General features: G+C 39.5%; 1 protein-coding gene across 1 annotated transcript in view; it reads left to right on the forward strand.

Annotated features, from left to right (window-relative positions):
* IQSEC1 (IQ motif and Sec7 domain ArfGEF 1) overlaps window positions 1–20,599 on the forward strand; it is a 717,184-nt gene that overhangs the window by 198,649 nt on the left and 497,936 nt on the right. The gene's annotated exons all lie outside the window — the stretch shown is intronic.

Here is a 20,599-nt window from a genome sequence, read left to right on the forward strand (position 1 = left end):
ATAGTTGTGAACTGTGGAACTCTTAATGGGCATTTAAAATCAGTCAGAACTTTAAAAACTGCACACTTGGAGCCTGTTTCTGCATTTCAATTGCATTCATACTCCTTTTAGCTACAACAAATGTGTTGATGCGCAAGCAATGCAGGCTTGGGTCCATGATTGCTAGATCGAGAATGGCAGCCACAAAATCTCTGCCTAAGTTTGCAGTTTGCTATATTCATGGTTACCATGTTTCCCCATTTGCTGGCATTGTAAGCTATTCCTGCCAGAAAATCACTACCATGAAAAAATCAACTCTAGGCTGCTCCAGTCCGGAATATCTGCAAAAACTCACAGACTTGCAGATTAATCAGTTTCATATTTGTGTATCAGACATCAAGGGATTTTCTAAAACATGAGTGAAAACTCTGCTCAGAATCACGCACCAGCTTTCTGTGCCTTTCAGCTGATTGCTTAATTAGGACACTTTCCAATAAATATCAAATCAATGTGGAACTGACCTGCATGTGGAATAGAGTGTGGGAGAAGCGGAAAGCGTGTTCTGTGCATACAATAGGAGAATTAGAATAATTGGCCAGTAGTTAGGATTGTAGTGAAGGAGACATACGCAGATAGACAACTGCCTTAAATTAGTAATTAGCATGGCCTCACATTTCTAGAGTTGAAGAAGAAACTATTCTTCGTATGGTATATTCAGATCATTCATAAAAGAAGGAATAGATAGTTACTGTTGGTAAAGCATTTGGAAACACATGCTATAAATGTGCTATCTACTGAATTTGTCCCAATGAATAAAACACTTAAATCCATTTTAAATTTGCCTGAAATAAGGACTGAGTGAAAACTGAAAAGAGAACATAGAATTTTGCCTGTTTATTTAGTTATTATGCTGGGAAGGGGCAGTAGAAAGGGCCCCACAACTTAAACTCCTTCCTGGAGTTGCTATAGTTTCCCTTAGTTGTCAAAGATATTATAGGTTGTGTACACAACAGTATCTGTTGGTAAGACAGTTTTGTATTGCACTGAGTCCAATGGCCAGGCAGTGGAGTTTGACCACTTTGATAAATAATTATTTATAATATGCAAGTTCATTTACCCATAATCTCTTCTTATTCATTGCAATATTGATCTGCTTAGGGAGCAAGTTAAAAAGAAAAGCCCAAAATAGCTAAAATCACATTGGTTTATATTCTGATCTCATAGGTTGAGAATCACTCCACTGAAGTCAATAGAGTTACTTGAGACTTACCGTGATGTAACTGAGATAAGATTCTCGCCCATGATGATTTCCTTCTTTGGCATTTTGATTTTGTTGATTTGCCCTTCTTTGACTTAACTGCTAGCAGCCATTTTCTTATTGCATTTGGTGACTGGAAAAGGATGATCTGCTATCTTCATATGAAATCACTATGGAGAACCTATTCTACATTCAAGCATGTGTTTACTAAAGGTGCAATTCACCCATAGAGGGCCTGCTGAAGTTCTTCTACACTATGGGAGTCCCATGATAGTCTAGAGGGTGTAGTCTAGAGGGTGCAGATAGAGCAGAGATTCCTCTACAGTGTGGAGGTCAGTTAGCCTCCATGCTACCTTCAAATAAATATGTACTTATCTTTATAAAATGCTTTGTCTGGGCCCACCCCAGGCTCTGGGTATGAAGCCCATAAGTTAGAATTATATAGTGCAAAAACCAAAAGAACTTGACAGTAAGTATCACCAGCAACTATAACAAGGATAATAAAATAAACCCAAACTCTTCAGCCCTCCACACATCTTTTCCTCTAATGCTTGGGAAAATAGATGGGATCTGTAGCACTCTTGGAAGACTAATAAATCCAGACTTTGGTGAACTGGAGTAAGGGACTGAGTTGCAAAGCTGGGGAATGCCCCGCCAGCAACATCCTGCTTCTTATAGCAAAGAGGTTGTCTAGACTGAGCATCTTCACATAACGAAGCTGTGACAGTATAGCGCAGAGAGAAGCATCATTTCAGGTAACCAGATCTCAAACCATTTAGTCCTTTAATGGCAAACGCCAACACCTTGAATTCCTCCCAGAGGATAGGTGTAATGTTCTTTCAGCATGAAATTCTTCTCAGCACTAGCACTAGCTTCAGTTTCAGAGTGATCTCAGGGTGTAGCCCCAAGTAAAGCGTATTACACCAATCTAAAATAAACCAGCACAAAGGGTGTATTTAAGAGTAGGCCAGAGCTAACATAAATCTAATCTAACCAGAAATCCCAGCACATGGGGTGACAAAGGGGCAGCATTTGCTATTTCAGCCTATGGGGTATATTCTATACCCTACACAGTCCACTTATGCTGAGATTTACAGAGAGTGGGTGAATTTAATCCAAAATGGCTTTATATCCTTTTAACTGTCTGTGTTCATGCTTTTTTTCCTTCTGATCTTACTACTTTTGCTTTGCTTTGTTTTCCACACAAAGGCCCACTTTTCTCTCTAGGTAACATCTTGACCTTGTAGTCAAGTTGCTTGTATTGTTTTGCTTCTTTATTACTTCTTTCATAGTGCACAGCTCAAGGTGCAATTTAATCATCTCAAATGAGGCGATGAAGGCAGTTTGGGGAGCAGCACTTCAGTTCTGTGACAAGAAGAAATAATCATCATTTCTCTACACAAATGAATACATCAGTGAATGTAAAAATGCTGGACAGATCAATATGCTGGCCATAGCGTTTGTCAGTTTCTTCTGCCAAATTGTTCTCAGTAGAATCCATGAAGTAGGTTAGAGAGGCAAGATGCTGCAGTCTGGTGGCAATCCAGGAATAAAATGCTCAATGTGAATATTTATTGGACAGATAACAGATACTATGAAGGGATTTCATTCAGGGTTTGTTTGATACACTTATAGATAATAAACAAGAAAGAGAGCAGTGGCTGGAATTCACATATGTCAGACTCTTACTAGCTACAGTACACAAAGAAAACAGCAATTTCTACTAATAAATGTACCATTTCACAAGCACTGTTTTTGCAAAGAAGTCAAAAAAATAAGATGTTTGTAGGATTGGATAACTAATGGGATTGATAATGAGACATGGTGCTGCTTACCCCTAGGTCATCAAAAGGCATTAGCATCCCCTGCTGTTTAGTGGCCTAATATATGCAGAAGGAGTCTTAATTGACCTCCTTTTGGAATATTGTCCAAGTTATAGCAACCAGTACCATAATTAGCTCTTATGTTTGCAGTCTCAGCAAATGGACGTGGAAATTGCGAGTAGTAGGGGAGTGGGCTTCTCTCCCTCTTGTAAATGTGCTCAACGTAGGTCAGAGCTGAGGCGTAGTGGAGTGTGGGCTAATTAACTCCTGTGACTCTTAGTTCCTTATATGAACAGAAAGATGGATTAATTTAGTTGGCTCAAGTGCAAGTTTAATACATTAGTACCAGTGTTGTTAATCTACCATATAAAATTTAATACTAGCAGGTTCTTTCTTGTTTACCAGTACAGAATTTTCCTTCCCCTTCTGTATAAATGGGCTAAGAAAGGATTCTGGACAGTTACAACAAAGCTACAAATGGCTGTATTTTTGCAATAGTATCAGGAACTTTCTCCATTTTGTTAAGAAATAAAATAATAATATTAATGGAATAGTTGACTTAAATGCAGTGTTATGAAATTCAAATGCTTGGTAAGATTTGGACTCAAAGAATAGATTATTTCCTTTTTGGGAAGGAAATGAGTATATACAATACAGTAGTCTGTGTCTAACTTACAATATGTTTATTATTTGTATTATGGTCTTTCCTGGAGGCCGAGCTGAGATTGGGACCCCTTTTTACTAGTAGTTGTACAAACACCTAGTGAGAGCTGGTCTGTGTCCCAAACTGCTTACAGTCAAAATAGGACAGAACAGATAGAGGGTGGGAGGAGAAAAGTCTCATGGTATGTGGTGTTTTTGTTAAGGACCCAGCTCCTGGAGTCATGTGAATACATCAGAATCTCAGCTTTAAAAGTAACAAGTTTCTAGCTGCCATGATTGTGGAGAAAAGCTTGAAAATGTGAATTCTGCAACCTCAAAAAACAAATAAAAACAGAAGGCAAATAAAAAGGATCCTCTAAATTTTCTTCTAAAATTCCCACCACCCTTGGAGATGTACTATAAACAAGATGCTGGAAGCTTCTGGCATTTAACTACTATTCTCCAACCCAGCTCAGTCTAAATCTAGACGAGATATTGAAATCCACCAAAACTATTGGCTACCAGTGTCTTGTTTATACTAGAGCTTAATCCAAGTCTGATCTAGTTTACACTCAGGGCCAGTCATGCCGCCATCTATTCTGGGAATGCAGGGTATGTAAAGGTGAGTTAAAGCCACTGCAGGAACTGAGCAAACACACTGGATGTAAACATGGTTCTAAACCAGTGTTTCCCAAACTTGGGATGCCACTTGTTCAGGGAAAGCCCCTGGCGGGCTGGGCCGGTTTGTTTACCTGCCGTGTCTGCAGGTTAGGCTGATCGCGGCTCCAACTGGCCATGGTTCACCGCTGCAGGCCAGTGGGGGCTGCGGGAAGTGGTGCGGGCCGAGGGACGTACCGGCCTCCCTTCCTGCAGCCCCCATTGGCCTGGAGCGGCAAACCGCGGCCAGTGGGAGCCGCGATCGGCCAAACCTGCGGACACGGCAGGTAAACAAACCGGCTGGGCCTGCCAGGGGATTTCCCTGAACAAGCGGCATCCCAAGTTTTGAAAACACTGCTCTAAACACATGGCTATGTTAAATACTGCAAAACCAGTTGCAAGTTGTCCATTTACCAGAAGTATTTTGATTACTTTTGTGAAATGAATGCTGCAGCTGCTGCTGCTAACAATACACTTTGAATGCTCTGACAGCACATTTTGTGCCTAAAATTAAATAAATGATCTCCAGGTGGAAAATTACTGAAGGTAACTTCTCATCTTTAATAAGAGAGTGTTTACCTTCTAAAACAAGTAAAACTTGCTAGTCCTGCCATTGAATCAATAAAATTACTTGACGAACAATACCGTGTAGAACGTTAAATATGTTTTGTAAAATGTGGTAAGTTTGCTGTCATATTGAGTTTTAGAGCATATTTGATTTAGAATCCTAGGCCTACTGTAAATATAATTTTTTTTTCTTTATTGTAGGTCTCCCCCACCCCACCCCCAAGAAATTCTGAAATGTAGACAATGTATTTTACCTAACTGAATTTACCTTTGGGCACTATGTTTTTCATAATTCTTGTTGGAAAAACAAACCCTTTTTAAAAAGGTAGATGGGTCATCTTTAGAAAGAACCAAAGAATCCCCACACAACCAATTTCAGTCCACATTCAGATGACACCAGAGCATTTGTGCCAGTCTCTGTGGATGTGTAAGACCAACAGACTCCGCTCGTTGGGGGGGATCAAACCTGAGACCTCTGGAGCTTAGTGCATGAGCCTTTACTGCGTGAGCTAAAAGCCAACTGCCTGTTAGCTAAGGCTGTAGAGCAAACTCATTAATCTCTCTCTCTAAGTGGTCTCGGTGCAAGTAGATGGGACAGAACACCAGACCCAGGAGGTTTGTGGGTTACACATGGATGTATTGAGCTGCAGTATAAATACTAAAGAGTTTCCCCTTGATAGATGGTCTTTCTTAAATATTTGGTTTTGAAGTACTTACCTATGTTTTGCATATGAAATGGTATATCACATAAGATCATAGGCGCCAAGTTTCTAATCTGCCGGGGGGGTGCTCCCCCTGGCTCCCTGCAGGCCCCGCCCCCACTCCACCCCTTCCCCCAAGGCCCCAGCCCTGCCCCTTTATGCTCCTTCCCCACCCAGTTCTGCCCCTCCCCCAAGCACACTGCTCCCTTTCTCCTCCTCCCTCTCCTCCAGTGCCTCCTGACACAGCGATACAGTTGATCCGTAGTAGGAGCTGGGAGGGAGGGGGAGGCGCTGATTGGTGGGGCCTACTGGCAGGCAGAATACAGTTGGGGAAGGGGGAGGTTCTGGTGGGGGGGCTGCCAGTGGGTGCTCAGCACCCACCATTTTTTTTCCCGTGGGTGCTCCAGCCCCGGAGCACCCACGGAGTCAGCACCTATGCATACGATTGTTACATCCGAATAGGGCACTTTTGTTGAATTGCTTGAATTTGATGGTCAGAAGTTCACACAGCTAGATAGAGGAATTTGATGTTCAGGGTCCCTCTGAAGATACCTGCTCTTCACGCTCCAAGCAGGCACATCAAAGGAAGTGCATGACAGTGTACATCAGCTGATCGCATGATGGTGCATATGGAAAAAAAACAGTGGCCTAAAAAGTCATCAGGCCCTGGCCAATACAGGACTTTATTTCATTAGTAACATTTACTCTGATTTTACTTAAAAAAAAAAAAAAGTCAGAAAGGCTGTGATCTTACAGTCCTCACTCATTTTAGTAGGATTAATGTGACTAGTACCTTCACTTCAATGGTGGTTTTCTTTGTCTGTGTGTTCTTCCAGATCAATAAAGATTGCCCATAACTTGAAAGAACACTTCTGGAAACTGAACTTCATTAAAATACATTTTTGTTATATTGAAATGTAACAATATTATAATAATATTGGTTTGAGGTTATTGGGGTTCACACTGTTTTCAATATTTATATTGTGTTATTACAGTAAATATGATCTAGATATTTAAATTAACTAAAGCCATTAAAATAGATAGTTTGAAAATTTACTTTCCCCAAGTCATAAACATGTATACATGGATCTATTAAATAGGTCCGTCCTTTTAATTAGCTGTGCCTTTTTTCATACAGCTGTGAGTAGAAAATGCAATTTATTTTATGAGTCATTTTAATACAATGTGACAGAGCTCAGAATATTTACTATGAAAAAAGTAGTATAAACTGTCACTTCAAAGCTTAGAGAGACATGGTGGGTGAGGTAATATTTCTTTATTGGGCCAACTTCTGTTGGCGAGAGAGGCAAGCTTTCAAGCCACATAAAGGTGTTTCTCAGGTTTGGGAAAAGTTTCAGAGTAGCAGCCATGTTAGTCTGTATTCGCAAAAAGAAAAGGAGTACTTGTGGCACCTTAGAGACTAACCAATTTATTTGGTACTCAAAGTGTCACAGCTAAATACATGTGCTAACTACCTATGCTAAATTATCTGTTCCATCAAGGTATTCCAAGTGTCACAGATAATGTCTTCTGCAGTCTCCACAGTATGCATCCGATGAAGTGAGCTGTAGCTCACGAAAGCTTATGCTCAAATAAATTGGTTAGTCTCTAAGGTGCCACAAGTACTCCTTTTCTTTTTGCAAATACAGACTAACACGGCTGTTACTCTGAAACCTGAGATGAATACAAGATGTCAAGACCACAGTTCCTTAGAATATGTGCTATGTATGCTAAGCTATGTTTGATCTAGTATTTAGCTGTGACACTCTGAGTACCTTTCCCAGACCTGAAAAAAAGCTCTGTGTGGCTTGAAAACTTGTCTCTCTCCCCAACAGAAGTTAATCCAATAAAATATATTACCTCACTCATGTTTTTTCTCTAGTATCCTGGGACTGACACAGGTACAACAACACTGCATACTTCAAAGCTTGTAAGAATAGCATGAAGCAACACCTCAGAATGAAAAAAATCTTTTTCTTACCTCTGGATTACATAGCTGAATCTTTAATAGCTCTGACAGGCAACAAAAAGACAAAGAACTCAAGAATGTGTATGGTGTGGGAATTTCAAAAGAGGAGACTTACATACTTGTCGTTTTCAATCAGTGTGAGTCTTTCTGTCAAGCAAGACTGTAAAAGAATTCACTAGCAGCACTGTTATCTACCTTAAATTTCACTTTGGGGAGTCATGTGTACTCCCCCCACCCCCCGCAGTGTGTGGCTACACTGCAGTCATAGAGTGTGGTTTGTATAGACATACCAGAGCTAGCTTTAATCGAGTGAGCTCAGGAATTGGTGAAATGAAGCCATGGCTGCCTGGGCTTCATGCTGGGCTAGCCACCTGGGTGGGTCCAGGCAGGCTTATACAGACTGCACTGAAGCCCATGCTGCCACAGTTTCACCACTCTCGTACTTGATGTAGCTAGATTAAAGCTCTCTTGGGTACGTCTATGCCAGCTGCAATCACACCCCCATCACTTCAGTGTAGACACATGTTGCGAGACACAGGACCAAATCCTCATCCTCTCTGTTCCAGTGCAGCAATACAGAGGGGCTGTAAAGAGGGCACAATACTTTTTCCCACCCTCAGGGAACTGCAGGGTGGTGCAGAGCTGGTGTACCCACTCAAAGCCATCCTTCCACATAGCCGCTGGTGTAGTAACATAGCCAGTGCAGTAGACCTGGTCAAAACGTTTTCAGTGAAACATTTTTGAGAACCAGGTTCATGTCAGCCTCTTTCTCTTTGGCCCAATAAATATTTAGTTTATGTATACAGCATGGAACAGCTCTGACAGGAGAGATTGAGACAGTCTGATTCTATAACGCAGTTCTTCAGGCACTCACCTCATGGGTGTTGCCAGCAGTGCCCTTCAGAACATCCACTGCAGCAACCTCATAGGGTCCTTGCTGTACTGGCCCACATGAACGGAGAGGATGACTGGGACCTTACCCCCCAGCCCTTTTGTCCCCTTTCAGGTATTTGACACCACTGAGTGCTAGGAAGGAGCAGGGAGAATAGTCCCCATTGAGATTCAGGCCTGTTCCTGCACAGGAGGGCAAAGGTAGTGGGGAGGGGCTGGTAAGAATTGGGCCCTGAGAAGGAGTTTCAGATCTGAGCCAAAGAAACATCTAACAAGAAACAAAGCAGCTCTGCACAGTTATTTTACTTTTATTGATTGATTTATTTAGAAGGAGTTTATTAAAACTCAGTGTCTGCTTGCAAATCAATTCTGAGTAAAATAAAGGTATACAGAGCCACAACATCAATGTCATAGTTTAGGGGTGAGTCACATGAATGTTCAGTTACTGTGTCATCTCTCTGATTCACTAACTGCATGTGACAGGGACCTTCTCTGGCTACTTTAATTGTGACATACAGACTTTTCATATGGTATTTATGGTAACCCTAAAAAAATTAACAAAATTATCACTTAGTATTAATCAAAAACTATTACTTTTCTAAATAGACTCTTAAGCACCAACATTGAAAAGGTCAGGTTGACCCTTCAACTTTACAATAGACAGGAGAACATGCTGAGTTGCTTCATATTAATTTCCTTGGCACTTTTATTGTTAATGGAGATAAAATGGACAGAATAGGTATTTTATTTTAAAAATATTTTAGATCTTTATGAAATTGCTTATATCTTTTTAAAGCAATAAAATACATATAATATCATTAGACTGAACTTTATGTATGGTAGTGCAATACATTCATTTTACAATGTTGTCAAAACTTCAGCAGTGCATTTTATAATTAACACACTCTGTATTAGAACCAAATAAGTTTGGTTTTTTCAATGTCATCACTAAATAAGCTCTGGGTTGACACGAGGTGGTGGCGGGGAGAGGAAATGGGTTGCTTCAGGAAATAAGGTTGTGAATGTAGTTTTTAAAAAGCAGTATAAATTGAAGACACATTGTATTGTGCAATTCGCAAATGTATTTAATGTGTGTACTGCATATACATACATGGCATACAAAAATACATGACAGTATGGAGTAAAGGTTTTAATACCTGGAGTTCAGAATGGTCACATTACTTAGAGGAGATGAAACCACAAATTAGGTCATCCCAAACAAGAGCTGACCTAACCTTTATACCACACTGTTAGGTGTTCTGTATATGCCAGGTAGTTAACACGAAAGTGTTTCACAAATATGTTAAGGAAGTGACAAAAATGTGGTGAGACAATTATTTGTATCCCTCCACCTGTACCTCGGTTATCATGGGCCTGATGCTTATCTTATTTACATCCGTATTAAGCAGGAATACGTATAATTAGAATTATTCCCCGGATGTCTAACTTTGTGGCTTCTAAGGAAGGAAAAATTATAAATAATACATTTTAGAAATCTTAAAACAAACTAGCAATAAACCCTAAAAGCATAACTCTACCCTCATCCTTCCCAGTTACACAGTTCACAAGCACAGGGATATCGAACACAGATAGACCATATAAGTTAGTGAGGTCGTAATTAAGATTTTGCATTAGATCATGAGAAATGTGGTGTGCGAATTGTGATACTGTATGTATTGGAAGTCTCAGGAACTTATTTAGACCCGCCGTCTATCAGGAAAAGTGGTAAATGTGATGTGTTAGTTACAGTTTATTTCAGGAGGAAGCCTTAATGGGACATTTCCTTGCTTGTCAGGGTTTGTGTGGGTAAGTGTTCCCCTTAATATTATTATATGTTATCACAGTAGCACTTTGGGGCCCCAACTGATATCAGGGCCCTATCTGGCTGGGTACTGTACAAACACTAGTTAGAGACAAGTCCCTGACCTGAAGAACTTAGTGAAAATAAACAAGACTGACACCGGGAATAGGGAACAGAGGTGCAGAGAAGTGAAAGCGACTCACCTAAAGTAACAGAAAAGGTCTGGTTTCAGAGTAGCAACCATGTTAGTCTGTATTCTCAAAAAGAAAAGGAGTACTTGTGGCACCTTAGAGACAAACAAATGTGTCAGAGACAAGCCTAGAAATCTTGTCACCTGCCTCTCACCCCAATGCCCTATTCAGTAGAATCACATTGTTTCTTGGGTTTTAATGAAGCTTTCACTTTGTGGGAAAATATATAAGATACATGCAGGGACACTACATAATACATGCATCTTTAATCACGTTAAATTTGGAGTTTGATAATTAGATGCAATGGTGTGTGTGTGTATTATCTTTAAGTATATGTAATTACTTATAGAAGTGCTGGAGTATGAAGATGCCAACATATTAGCTAATAAGCATTCTTAAAAGGTGAGTAATGTTTTCCCTGTGAATCTCCTAATTAGAAACACACATTTCTTCCTATTAACATTTTAAAATTAGATTAAGCTCCTATTAATACATAACTGTAACTAAATGTTTTCTCCAGTTGTTCTTGGAGCCTATCAAAACAAATTAGCCATTTATTTATTAGCTCAGTCTTGGACTGGTGTATGTATTTATATGCAAGGGAGATAAGCCAAAACTGGATCTCTAAGGATGCAGCTGCTTTTTTAGCATAACCTTCGTGTGCTCCAAGTACCCCCATTAACCTTAGATATTTTCCATTGGCCTTGTTTGGTGTGTATCTGCTAAGGACCTGTCACAATGGTGGATCCACATACATATAAAAACTCATGATTCAGCATTTTTTCATAATACAACTTCACAATATCAGCTAGAATTCATAAGCTGCACAGACATAGCCCCAATTCATCACATCCTCATTTAATATTGTACTTTCCTTGACAACAGTAGAGATGCTCCAGTCTTACACTAGTGGTACAGAAAGCAGAATTTGGTGATTTTTGTGTGTTGTAGAAGTGGAATGGGAGTCAGGACGTGAGCTGTGTAAATGTGATGGGTTTCAGAGTTTGCATCCAATCTCACTTAATGGGAGTTTGCTTCCATTATCTTTCCCTGAACTTTTAAAATGGAATGCATGCAAAAAACTCAAAATTCACTCAGTTGCAGATGGTCTTAAAATAGCATTCCTTCACAGTGCTGGAAACCAAAATACAGCAGCATCAGTGCTGTTTTTAATCACTTGGAAAAGAGAACTAGAGAATGAAACTAACTGTAAACAAGATTTTCAAGAGTGTCTAGTAGTGTTAAGTGCTGTAATTTTTTGAGTGACCAACTTGAGACAATTTAAAAGGGTGCTATTTTCAGAAAGCACTGAGCACCCACTCTCTGAAAATCCGGCCCCTTTAAAGTGTCTTGGGTTGGCCATCCAAAAAAATTAGCCAAGCAAAATCACTAGGCACTTCTGAAAATCTTGACCAGAAAGCAAAATTGCCAGTCTAGTGTCACTGTTTAAGCTGAATGAAGTTTAACAGTTAACAAATCGTATAAATTATTTAAAAGATTAGCTGTTTTAAAAGCTTTTGGATTTAAGAAACAAATCATTAGTAATATAGGAGAAGCTTAAAAACTACTTTTATATTGAAGCTGTCGCTTGAGGTTTTAATAGAACTATGATTGAAAAAACAGAGAAAAAAATAACCACTGATGTAAAGAATAATGGATTGTTTGGATTAAGCAATCTAAACACAAAACTAAAAGAGTCAGGTAAGCTGTAGTTCTGGCACTGAACTGGCCGAATCATGACACTACCTGAGAAGTTGTAGCTCATGGCTGCATGGTAACGTGGGGTAGCAGGAAGAAGAGAGAGAAAGAAAATAGCTTTTTAACCTAACTACCAGCCTCCGAATTATCTGGTAATGCCTTAAGCATATTGAAGCACCATTCTGGGTATTAGAATTCTTCATAATTGGAATAAAAGCCTGAGATACTATAAATGCTCCTAAAATAATAACAGCCATAGCATATATTATGTTTTGGTGACAAAACACCTTTTGCATGAGCTAAGCTAACTCTCATCTTATTTCCCCCCTTCTTATTGCTACATTAGGTCCAATTTGTAAAGAAATGCAACAATAGCAAGTGTTTGATATGTACATCAAGGGAAAATGTATTCCAAATTGACTTGATAATATATTTGATATGGCAGTAGCTCCAGAAAGAGGTATAAGCACATAATCATTTTAATGAAATTGTTGGTTCAAGTAATGCATATTATCATAATTTAATGTACAAAACAGATTTATATTTGTACTGAAAAATAGAGCTGTAACTCCTGTTAATATTCAGCATCATCCAGGTGGATAGACTAGCATTTGTAAACTTTGCCTTGAATTCTCTTCTCTATGAAATAGACAGCTGTAATTTATGAAAGTTTATAAGGCCTAGATCTGGAAAGGTATTTAGGTGTCTAATTCCCATTGAAATCAATTGAGGATCTGGGCCTAAGTGTTGATCCTGCTCATTGAATTATCTTGACTGATCGGTGGTTGTCCAATGTACAATCTTAAAGAAAAAAACTAACCTCTATAAGTGGATTCATATGTGTTCAATGTAAATAATTTTAGGCCCAATCCTGCAGTCCTTGCAGGAGCTGTCCTTATTAGTGAGTAGTCACATTGACTATAATGTAGGATAAGACCCTTTACCTGTGAGTGCAGTTTAACCTGCACAATAGATAAATCCTTTGTCTTTACAATATGCTCAATTGAGTGATTTAAGTAATTGTAATTTCCTTCACATGATTTCATTTTTCCAGGGCAGACAGCACTCTGAAATACATTCATCTTGTTCTGAAATTCACACAAAGCATTTGGCTAAAGCTGAAGTGACAGAATGCAAGTGTGGAAACAGAAGAAAAATTAGGATTTCTAGTCCAAGAGTATCTTTTCTGGAATAGGATGTGTTGTGCTTCATAATGTTCCCCAGTGGTCTCTGTTGAAGCAACCTTTATAGCCTCCATAGAACTGATCATAATTACTTAGGGCAAAATCCTGTCCTGGCCCATACAGCGAGGGGGAACAGAAGTACTTTTCAGTGCGGGCAGACATGCTTTGGATCTGTTCTACTGCTCCGACTCAGCAGGAGCACCGTGCACCCTTGAGTAGCTCTTACTGCTGTATACAACATACCTGCTGGCTGGCTGGGGAGCTGGGTATATACCCTGTAAACTGCAGAGTTAGGGAAGGTATGCACTAGCCAGCCCTCTGTCTTCCTTGAATGCTATAGACAGATCCTGCCCTGCTGCGTGTACTTAAGGAAGGTGTTCCCTATTCCCTCTATGCATTTGACTTCCAGAAGAGCACAGGACATGATGTAGCCTTGGAATACAGTGCTATTCGTTCTGGAGATACTGGGACAGACTCTATGGTGTCAGGTATATGCAACTCCTAGAATTCTTTTGGGGGCACATGGGAACTGACTGCGTAATTGGCTCATTGTATTTAGAAAGTGATTGAGAGAACCTACTATCATGACACAAATATGAGTATAACTGCAGACTTGGTTACAAAAGTGTGACTCTCATTAAAATCCTAGCTAACAACAAAATATGACCCTCTGAGCTTGACTTGTTTATAAACAATTTATAATAAATAATTCAGATAAAAGCATCTATCAAATATGTTAATAGAGACCAGGATTATTTTTGTATATAAGGAAGAGGAATAAAATTGATTTTATGATCAAGTTTAGACAGTTTATTTTATTCACATAGTATACTGAGCACATAGTCTAAACTGAGCAAACACATCTGCAGCACCTGTCTATATGCAATTGCCATAACTGTGCAGGTAAAATGGACAGTTGTGTGTAGTACACACAACTAGGCATTTTGTACCTGCAGTAGTGATAGAAATTGTGTGCAGGCTATTGTACATACATTTTCTCACATGCAGTTTAGAATATCAGGGCTAGAAGGGAGAAATACCTGTGTGATAGAATTCTATAGTGTGTTTCTTGTTTCCTTGCTGATCCCAGGACATACTTCACATTTTTACTCTTATTATTGATAGAAGGCTTTTTTATTTTTTTTTTATTTTTTTAAACTGAAGAAATAAAGGGCAGGACAAATTACTGACTATGCAGGAGTATTTAGCCACCTTCCGAGTTATTAATTTCTTTATTGCCTTTATTTTATATGAATTTGTATTCTAGGCCCCTCAGTGGCTAACAGTTTAATTCAAGAATGATCCTAGGATTAGTGCTTAAACATGACTTAGATATTTTGTTCATCTTCTGAGCTGTTGTAATGACACTGTTGGGAGGATTCCAATAAAAGTGTAATTTGAAGCAAATTGAAGATGAGTTTGGTAAACTTCATTTTGTAAGAGCAGCGAACAATGTAACATTTTAATAGAAGCATTTCCCCTGGCTTTCTATGTCTGCATTGCAAAAATATAAAGCTTGCATTCTGGTCAGTTCTGACTATATAAAATTAATTTATGGATAGTGTCAAGGTTCCTCCACCACTCTGAACTCTAGGGTACAGATGTGGGGACCTGCATGAAAAACCTCCTAAGCTTATCTTTACCAGCTTAGGTCAAAACTTCCCCAAGGTACAAAATATTCCACCCTTTGTCCTTGCCGCTACCACCACCAAACTAATACTGGTTACTGGGGAAGAGCTGTTTGGACACGTCTTTCCCCCCAAAATACTTCCCAAAACCTTGCACCCCACTTCCTGGACAAGGTTTGGTAAAAAGCCTCACCAATTTGCCTAGGTGACTACAGACCCAGACCCTTGGATCTTAAGAACAATGAACAATCCTTCCAACACTTGCACCCCCCCTTTCCTGGGAAATGTTGGATAAAAAGCCTCACCAATTTGCATAGGTGACCACAGACCCAAACCCTTGGATCTGAGAACAATGAAAAAGCATTCAGTTTTCTTACAAGAAGACTTTTAATAAAAATAGAAGTAAATAGAAATAAAGAAATCCCCCATGTAAAATCAGGATGGTAGATATCTTACAGGGTAATTAGATTCAAAAACATAGAGAACCCCTCTAGGCAAAACCTTAAGTTACAAAACAGAGACACAGACAGAAATAGTTATTCTATTCAGCACAATTCTTTTCTCAGCCATTTAAAGAAATCATAATCTAACACATACCTAGCTAGATTACTTACTAAAAGTTCTAAGACTCCATTCCTGGTCTACCCCGGCAGAAACCAGCATATAGACAGACACACAGACCCTTTGTTTCTCTCCCTCCTCCCAACTTTTGAAAGTATCTTGTCTCCTCATTGGTCATTTTGGTCAGGTGCCAGCGAGGTTACCTTTAGCTTCTTAACCCTTTACAGGTGAGAGGAGCTTTCCCCTGGCCAGGAGGGATTTCAAAGGGGTTTACCCTTCCCTTTATATTTATGACAGTTTTTAATTAATCTTTAGAATCAAGGTTCAGCAGTTACTATCCAGCATACTAACCTGAACAACTAAAGCTGATACTAAAAAAGGCTTGATCATCAGCCTGGTCTAGTAAGTTTGGGGCGGCAGGCAGTAAATGGTCTGCTCTCTCCTTGCTCCCCATATTCTCTAAGCTGATGAAAAGAGAGTGCCATTCTTTCTCACACTCTTTCCTTTCACCTTTAACACCGGGTCCCAGTAATCATTATCTTCATCTTGGTAAGACTGTTTGAGCAGACTTTGTACCTGGTCTGGTAAATTGTTACGGGAATTCAGCAAAGATAGACGAGGTTGATTATCTTTAAATCTATACTATTTAAAGTATGGTATAGGCTAGAGGTTCTCAGTCTTTTTCTTTCTGAGGCCTCCCCATGGGCAGTGGGTGACACACCATCTTGAGGAGGCTGGCCCCTGGCCAACCCTGCCCCTCCCACCCCCTCTCACGCAGGAGCCCAGAGGCCTGCTTCCAATATGCTATAAAAATCCCATGCCCTACCTGTGCCACAACTGTTTTTCTGCATATGCAGTAGATTAAAAGCCGATGTTGGGGGATAACAAGCAAGGCAATTGCCCAGGGCCCCACAAAGTTAAATTGCTTGGGCTTCAGCTTTCAGCCCTGGGCCCCAGCAAGTCTAACACCAGCCCTGCTCTCTGGTTTATTTTGGCAGACCCCCTGAAACCTGCTCGCAGCCCCTCAGGATGTCCCAAACCCCTGGTTGAGAACTGCTGCTATAGGCTACTATAATAATGACAAAGGATTAGATAGCACATGAGCAGGGAGTGACACTGTCTTCTGTGGACATAGCCATAATGTTGGGTGGGGAGTTGCTGTGGAGTGCAGGCATTCCACAGGGTAGGTGGGTATGTTTGTTCTCCTGGCTAAAAGTAAAGCCAGTGACTGCAGGGCAGAGGGACAACACCTTTCTAATACTTTTTATGAAAAATTTTTAGAATCTTGTAAGGCCTTTTAAAATCTCAATTTAATTATTCTTAAGATATGTCAAGTATGACTTTAAAAGGGAACTGAAACTTTTTTTTAAAAAGGGGGGGAGGTGCTACACTATTGACTCCATACCGAATGTCCAAATAAACCTCAGATTTCAGTAATTGGGCACTTCCACACCTTTTTGTTGTCTCGTTTACCAGTCCATAAATGCAGCACTGCTGCTGCCCACATCCCACTCGAGTGAGACTTCTTTATGTACCTTGGTGACATCAGTAACCCTTAAAGTCAGGCTGGAGATAGGTAATCTGCATATTTAACTTTAATTTTCCTTCCAGTAATCCAAGCAATTATGTCTGATTTTCACTATTTTTGTGTTCTACTTTGTCAGCTATGAAATAAGAAAATTACAGCAATGCCACTTTATCGATAATTCCCCATATTAACCTCACAGCCATGGGCTTACAGTAACACATAGGCAGAGACCATACTCTACCGCTGGTATGATTATCCCAGGATATATCATTGGAGAATACAGAGGGAATTTTCATTGGGAATTTGAGCAACTTCAGAAGAGGAAATATAATTTGTTAAATGAATTCTAATCATGCCCAGTATAAGTGGGCATTAAGTTTCTTATAGGGAAATTGAGCGGTCTTTATTTAAAAAAAAAATTTGGTTCACCTTTAAACTATTTCTGATTTCTGTATTTTAATCCCTTGGGTATTCATGTACTGTGTTTAAAGTCAAAATCAAAAGGAATAAAGCTGTTTATATACAGATTAACTGGAGTATAACTAGCAAAGCATTAACACATTGGCATCTTACAAATAAAATATAAAATGATCTTAAACACTTGCATTCTCATTTTCCCCTTCCCTCTTGAAAACATTTTTTTTTCTAGATTTCAGGTTGTTTTAATCATCAGTCCTGAGCGTAACAAGTAATATACTAAGAAAGGGCCATTCCATTCCTGAATGTTGTTTTACTCTAAATATCTGTAAGTGTGTAACACACTGTTGGTGGTCTGAATATCCCTTATGCACCTTAGCTGTAAGTTAATAATGTTTTTTCTATTTCTAATCACTTTTCCCTCCTCATAATTAGCCTCTGAAAAAAATTTCTTGGGTCATCAAAGACATTTCATCAGACATTCAGAATACATTATTAATTTGATTCAGTCTTAGCCTTATACCAATTGCAATTTGGTTAATCCTTATAAAGGAAATAATATATACCAGTCTTGCTGGGTATACAGATCTTACTGAAGAAAAGCAGGTAAGTAATATATTGTAGGTCCTGAAGGAAGTGTTCTGGGACTATATTTTTTAAAAGTCACACACAATACAAAAATAATTCAGATGAGTGTAATTAATATAAAAAATCAGCTTGAGCATTTCTCCTAAGCATTATATGCTCCTTCATTTACAGCAATTTATGCTACTTATGGTGGGGAAAAAAACAGGAGAAAGGTGAAAAACATTGACGTGACAGTGAGTTACCATGTGTCTGCTTATAATTTACCATCCTGTGAATACAGGCTTCACAGTGGACATATGAAATATGGTTGTGCTTCAGATGTAATTTAATTGGCGGCATATAAGCCAGAATCACAGCAGTGTAAATGCCAACAGAGCTGTGTAAATAAAAGGAACTAACTACAATTTGTGGGATTATCTAAACATTTAAAAACAAATCCCAAATATGGTGGTTTGCATTTCATAGTAAAAGGCACAGAGTGTGAAATTATTCCAGCCTAAGTAGTAAAAATATAGGAGCAAGTCATTACCTTCTTAAATAGATAAAAGATAAAAGACCACAGAGTACTTTTAAAAAGTAATACTCTTCTTTTCATTCAGAACATACTGAATTTATTACACACCAGTGGAAATTAAATAAATAGAATTACATCAACTATCCCAGTTGCAGACTGCAGATGAAATAATATCCTTGCTCTAATTATCTTCAAAGAATGAGCCTTTCGGGGGGGGGGGGGACAGGAAAAGTGGAGGGCAGAACAGGGGAAAGAGCTTTAATGTAGAGACTCTCTGTCACTCCTTCATAATCTTTACTTGCATGTGTTGTGAGCATTGAGAATAGATTTGAAAACTGATCAGCCAAGAGCTAGCTTGCAGATGAGAGGTAGTTGCGGGGCTAATAGATTGAGTAGGGAGTGTGGATTTGGGAGACCCTGTCCCACCACTGGACCCTATTCCCCCATTGCAGGATATAAGTAACTCCCACTGAAATGAATGGACATTGCTCAGATCATTTGGTTGGTATGTAGGGTCCATTGCTGAGATCTTGTCACTGACTGGGATAAGGGCAGTCTAGCATAGGGGTCAGAGGGGGCATAATGTCTAATGGGTTAGAGTGAGCATCAGTAAACAGAAGCTGGAGCTGAGGGTCAACCTGGCAGTCAGGAGCTAGATACCAGAGCTAATGATCAAGCCAGAGTCCATAGTCAGAAGCCAAAGCCACTGGTCAACCTAGAGGTCAGGAACTGGAGCGAGCAGAGTAGCAGGCAAGGGGGGTTCAGGGCAGGGCAGAACAGAGGCAAGGCTGCGTGCAAGGCAGGAGCAACAGGAACAATGGAATGCAGGAGCTGGCACAGTGGTGGGCGTGAGCATTGAGCAACCAGCGAGGAGCTGCTGTTGCTGGCTTACGAGCTGGCCTGCTGGCCTTTGCATTAAGTTCTTCCTGCTGTTCCTGCCAATCAGGTGACACGGCCAATCAGGCAGCCTGCTGCGGGCCAGGTGTACTGATGAGGCCACCTGGAGATTAGCTCTGTTGCAGGCCATGATTTCTGACAGATCTATCTCCAGGTTGATACATCTATCAAGGCCATCCCTGGGCAGGAGCATTAGAATGGGATGTTCCTGGTTACAGATGTCTGCACCTTGCAGCAATGAACAATTTTGTTTCAAGTGATTTCTCACAATGTTCTTGGTGGATGCCATTTTGTGGTTCTATCTTGATATGTAAATAAAGTTGCAGATTTTACCTTCCTCTTCTATGGGGTGGATTAACTGGAGGAAATGGAGGGGTAATAACCCTTTCATGCACATATTTGTAATTTGAATGAAATGAAGACTGTTTAGGTTTCTGTGACTTTTTTTCCTCTTCATTTAGTAAAGACGATTAACTGTAAGCGTTAACCTTTTGTACCTGCATTGCTTTGCACTGATCAGTTATCATTTGCTGTTCTCAGTTGGGGTTAGAAAGAGAAAGTAGAGCACTGGTTACTTTTCCCCATAATGAATGCCCTCATTTGCTGAAATCCAGTATTGATCTGCACAATCTTATCATTTTATCAATATATCTGTAAATAACTGTCAGCTAGTCTTGACTAATTCATGCCATCAATTTGGCATCTTTAAGTTCTGGTTGATTAAATAAAATACATTACTTAAAATACTCCTATAATTAATTTATAACAGCCAACAACTTTATCATGGGAAGGAGGGGAAATCTTCCTATAGATTGACTCTTGTTGCAAGAATCCAGAAGTACCCGAATGTATACAATGAATCAAGTGTACAAATTTATTTTGACTTCACAAAACATTTGGTATGTTTACCATTTCACAAGTGGAAAATATTTTAAATCAGATATAATTATATAGCTTAGTTTCCTTTCATGTTTGTCCAATTCAGTACAGCTCTCTATACGTGGAGTACATGACTCATCACTTGTGCGTCATGCTGTAGAATTTTGTAATGAGGTGATTAAAGTAAACAGAAAAGAAACAACATTCCCTGGATATATTTAGTTTG

Source organism: Eretmochelys imbricata, chromosome 7 (assembly GCF_965152235.1).
Source record: "Eretmochelys imbricata isolate rEreImb1 chromosome 7, rEreImb1.hap1, whole genome shotgun sequence".
In the NCBI taxonomy this organism is placed as follows: domain Eukaryota; kingdom Metazoa; phylum Chordata; order Testudines; family Cheloniidae; genus Eretmochelys; species Eretmochelys imbricata.